Below are 5,670 nucleotides of genomic sequence, written 5' to 3' on the forward strand. Positions count from 1 at the left end.
AAGAGTTAACCAAGTACCCAAGTGACCTGCAATGCACACAGGAATAAAAGCTTTTTCCTTCCACCCTCCCTCAAGGGGAGAGGCAGAGAGACATACCAATGGAAGTGTCAAGAAGAGTTTAGCCCCTCCCCACAAATAACCCCAGGTAAAGTTTACCAGCTTTCAGACAAGTCCTCCGGTCAGCTCCTTGGCCATCCCAAGGTCCTTCTGCAGAGAAACTCTGAGGTGCCCTGGTGGGTGAGGGTCTCCTTCTCTCATGCACACACCCTAAGTTTATGATGTGATTCAGTTAGGATCCTGACAGGAAACAGGTAGCCATTCAGAGAGCTTGTGTACTGAATAGCTTCAGTAGCACCAACTCTTTGCGACCCTGTGGGCTGTAACCTGGCAGACTCCTCTGTCCATGGGATTGCCATTCTCTTCTCCAGGGGATCTTCCTGATTCAGGGACCGAATCCAGGTCTCCCATACTGCAGGCGGGTTCTTTACCGTCTGAGCCACAAGAGGAGCTATAGCTCTCGACAGAGAACACAGCCACTGGCAAAACTGCAGGGATGCAGAGAGAGGCCTGGAAAATAAATACTCCAACCTCTTCCCCCACGACTGACCTTCAGATTTCCTGTCAGTGCTTGTAACGGGAAGAACCCAACCAATAGACTCTCGTGCATGGAGTCCACACAGGGCACTCTCACAGTACCCAGAGCTGGAGGAGAAAGGCTGAGAGTGACCCCTTGGGTGCACTGTGGAGAATCACCTGCACGCAGTTCAGTTCAGTTCAGTCGCTCAGTCGTGTCCGACTCTTTGCGACACCATGGACTGCAGCACGCCAGGCCTCCCTGTCCATCACCAACTCCCGGAGCTTACCCAAACTCATGTCCATCGAGTCGGTGATGCCATCCAACCATCTCATCCACTGTCGTCCCCTTCTCCTCCGGCCTTCAATCTTTTCCCGCACCTGCACTATTCTCCCAGAACTTTCTAGGCATATTTTTCCACGCAGGTCTGAAGCTGGGCACAAGGGGGCGCCAGAGCACCAAGACCCAGGGAAAGGGATGCTTTGATGGAGCTGGACCACTTACTCCCTAGAACTTGGACAGTAGGGAAGGGTCTAAAAGCTGGAGGACAGGAAAGGAGACTTTGATCCCAGGAAAGGAGAGTTTGATCGAAAACCTAGGGGTCTGGAGTCGGGATATGATTGCTGGACTCTGCCTATCGAATGGGAGTTGTCTGGGTGGACAAGTTCAAAAGGGTGTACCAGCAGGGAAGGAACAGCATGTGCTGAAGCTCAGAGGCATGAAATGTCACAGGCAAGGGCAAGTACTGGCGATTCAAGTGGCTGGAGATAAGAGATGGGGACAGGAGAAGATGTTGGCTTAAAAAGGAAGATCAGAAACGAGGGGAAAACAAGGGCAGCTAACATTTAATGACCACTTACTACAGTCAAAGTACCATTCTAAGCACTTCATGTGAATAACTTAGACTGGAAACTGCATCTCTGCCTCTCCTAGTTCTCCAGTTTGCTGATTGACCCAGCAGATCTTGGGACTTGTCAGTTTCCACAATTGAGTGAACCAATTCCTTATAATATATAAACCCCGCTGGCTCTGTTTCTCTGGGGTTTTCTCTGACTGATATACTACTTCAAAACTGAAACTAGATGTTATCAAGCAGGATATCCTATCACTAATCTAAGGACTTCTTTAGTATATCGTCCCATACCTAAAGTATGTTCAGCCCAGATGACAGAACTCATTGTACTTATTAGGGCTTGTTAACTAGCCAAAGACCAGAGAGAAAATATACTTATATATAAACAGCAGGTATAATTTGGAAATACTGTAGAAACAAAAGGGAATTTATAACCTTTTCTTCCTGAAAAAATCCATACATGTGACAAAACTGCACACACACACACACACACAAGAAGACGTATAAAACAGGTTAAATCTGAATAAGGTCTGTAGATTCACCAGGGCCAGTTTCCAGGTTTGGCAGTGTAGAATAATTGCACAAGATGTTACCACTGGGGGAGACTGGATGAAGGGTATAGAGGACCTCTCTGTACTATGTTGGCAACATCATCTGAGTCTATAGTTATTTCAGAATTGTTTAAGTAAAACCACATACACACAGAGGTTTCTCAAAAAGTTAAACATAGAATTGCCATATGGCCCAGTAATTCTACACCTCGGTATATACCCAAGAGACATGAAAACGTATGTCCAAATAACATCTTGTATATGAATGTTTGGGTTTCCCAGGCGGTGGCAGCAGTAAAGAGCACGCCTGCCAACACAGGAGATGTAAGAGACATGGATTCAATCCCTGGGTCAAGAAGATCCCCTGGAGGAGGGCATAACAACTCCAGTATTCTTGCCTGGAGAATCCCATGGACAAAGGAGCCATGTGGGCTACAGTCCATAGGGTCGCAAAAAATCAAATGTAACTGAAGCGACTTACAACGCATGCATGAATGTAAATATTTATCACAGCATTATTCACAATAGCAAAAGATGGATACAACCCAAACTTTCATCATGTGTGAATGTCTAACACCAAACTGAGTCATAGCAAAATGGTTGTGTTTTAAGCAATTAAGTTTTTTTTTAACTCTCCTTTGAACTCTTTTTAAGAAACTATTTTATTTTTAATTATTTGGCCACACTGGATCTTAGTTGGAGCATGTAGTGTCCAATTCCCTGACCAGGTATCGAACCCAGGCCCCCACCATTGGAAACATAAAGTCCTAGCTACTAGACCACCAGGGAAGTCCTGCTAAACCATTAAACTTTGAAAAGCTTTGTTCTGAAACAGTGGACACTGGCAATAGGGGTCTTCAAACTCCCAGAAACGTTGCTGACCCTGCCCTCTGATGTGTCACTCACCTTGACGTAAATAGGCTGAGGTGGCCGGTAACCTCCATCTCCTGCTCATGTGCTTCCCCACCTCCCTTCCTCTGAGAGAAGTCCCCCCAATTCCATGAGGCTGGTGGGGCTGTCAGCCCCAGGCATCATACATTAACCCCTTCCTAAGCAAAGAGATGGGAAATAGATTGGGAAACAGTGGAAACAGTGTCAGACTATTTTTGGGGGCTCCAAAATCACTGCAGATGGTGACTGCAGCCATGAAATTAAAAGACACTCCTTGGAAGGAAAGTTATGACCAAGCTAGATAGCATATTCAAAAGCAGAGACATTACTTTGCCAACAAAGTTCCCTCTAGTCAAGGCTATGGTTTTTCCTGTGGTCATGTATGGATGTGAGAGTTGGACTGTGAAGAAGGCTGAGCGCCGAAGAATTGATGCTTTTGAACTGTGGTGCTGGAGAAGACTCTTGAGAGTCCCTTGGACTGCAAGGAGATCCAACCAGTCCATTCTGAAGGAGATCAGCCTTGGGATTTCTTTGGAAGGAATGATGCTAAAGCTGAAACTCCAGTACTTTGGCCACCTCATGCAAAGAGTTGACTCATTGGAAAAGACTCTGATGCTGGAAGAGATTGGGGGCAGGAGGAGAAGGGGACGACAGAGGATGAGATGGCTGGATGGCATCACTGACTTGATGGAAGTGAGTCTGAGCGAACTCTGGGAGTTGGTGATGGACAAGGAGGCCTGGCGTGCTGTGATTCATGGGGTTGCAAAGAATCGGACACGACTGAGCGACTGAACTGAACTGAAGCAAAGAGATGAGCAAGTGACCCAGGCCTGGCCCATCACATGACCCTAGCCCCTAGGCCAGGGGTCCCCAGCCTCTGGGATCTAATGCCTGATGGTCTGAGGTGGAGCTGATGTCATAACAAAACGCACAGTAAATGTAATGCATTTGAATCACCCCCAAACCATCCCCCTACCCTGGTCCATGGAAAAACTGTCTTCCACAAAGGCAGTCCCCTAGTGCCAAAAAGGTTAGGGACTGCTGCCCTAGGCCATGGAGACTGGGCACAGGATCCAAGCTGAGCCCATCTGATTCCTCTGGAGACAGGAACACCATGAGAGAAAGACTTCCTCTGGCTTTGCTATCATGTGGCCTGGCAGAATGCCTGCAGCCACGGTGTCTGTGTTCTCAAGTGTAAAAATAATCAGCTAACATTTCTAGAAGGCTTTTTATGTGTCAGGCCCTGTCCTAAGCTTTCTGTGGGTATTTAAGTCATTTTCACAGCACCCCTATGGGGCAGGTGCTAATATTAACTTCTATTTTATACACCAGGAGACTGAGGCCTTGAGAGGTTAAGAACCCGGCTCCAGGGGAGAAGCCAGATCCAAAAAGAGTTCATACTCTATGATTTAAAGCAAAAGTGGGCAAACTATCAGTACCACTGTGGACCAAATCTTATCTACTGCCCATCTTTGTATGGCCCATGAGCTAAGATGGTTTCACACTTCTAAATACAATGAGACTAAAACAATAGTATCTCATGACACAGCAAAAATGTTGCCAAACTCAAGTTTCGGTATCCATAAATAGCTTTATTTGAACACTGCCAAGCTCATTCATTCACGCGTCATCTGTGGTCACTTTCACACAGACAAGGTCAGAGTTACTTGGGACAGAGACTGAGTGGCTTCTAAAGTCTAAAATATTTACTAACTGGCTCTTTCTGGGAAGTTTGCTGACCTCTGATTTAAAGTTCAAAAATGGGTAAAACTGTTCTACGGTGTGAGAAGTAGGGTAGCGATTATTGAGGGGAGAGGGGAGCAATGACCAGGAAGGGACTCAAGGGGGCTTTCTGGGGGCTGGGGATGTTCTATGTCATCACCTGGGAGATGGCTGCACGGATGGGATCCGTTTATTTTTGTACATTTATGTTGAGTGTACTTTTCTGAATGTAATGTATCAACACACCAATAAAAGGTTAAAGTTCAAAATTTGCTCAAGATTACAATAAAAAATTGAGAAATCCCCAATGGGACAAACCCAATCACCACAGTCCAGCTAGACCCCTCCTGGACTACTCAGATCCATGACCTGGCAATTGCTTCTTACTGTTTCTGCTGGATGAAATTAGGTTTCTGTCTCTTGTAATGCAGAACGCTCACACCTCATCCACCAGATATCTATAGTGTCATCAGTCCACTTCTCTAAAAACTTTCCTTGCCTTATTTCAACCCTATGGTTCAAGTGAGGCTTCCATGTTTTTAATGATTCCATCTTCTGGCCACAATCATTGGTCCAGGACTGGTCAGCACCTAAGTGGAACTAACCAATCACAGTAGACCAACCAACAGTCCAAGTTGATTGATTTGCAGATGGCCCAATCATAGCCCTTCTCTGGGATTTCTGGGCTTGGGGTTCAAGCTGTTGGGTGCCATCCTTCTGTTGCGTGGAGACTGCTGTTCCCAGAGAAAAATGCTGACTTGCAGAAGATCAGAGAAGGTATGGAATACCTTGATTGCCCTCAAACCCTTGTTTCATGGGCCCTGAAAGCCAGAGGGGACAACTGCCTTTCCTTGTTTGGGTATGTTGGCCAACTGAGTACTCCTTTGGCCTAAGTTAGAGCTAGCTTGGTTTCTGTCAAGCTTAAAGACCAATTAAAAAAAAAAAAAAAAAAAAAAGACCAATTAAGACCCAATAATGGTCTCTCATCACAAACACTGTAATACATGCACACATACACATATACTTATAGACACACTCAATCTATGGATACTCCCATACACAGACCCTGACACTCCACC

Source organism: Bos indicus, chromosome 18 (genome assembly GCF_029378745.1).
Source record: "Bos indicus isolate NIAB-ARS_2022 breed Sahiwal x Tharparkar chromosome 18, NIAB-ARS_B.indTharparkar_mat_pri_1.0, whole genome shotgun sequence".
Classification (NCBI taxonomy): domain Eukaryota; kingdom Metazoa; phylum Chordata; class Mammalia; order Artiodactyla; family Bovidae; genus Bos; species Bos indicus.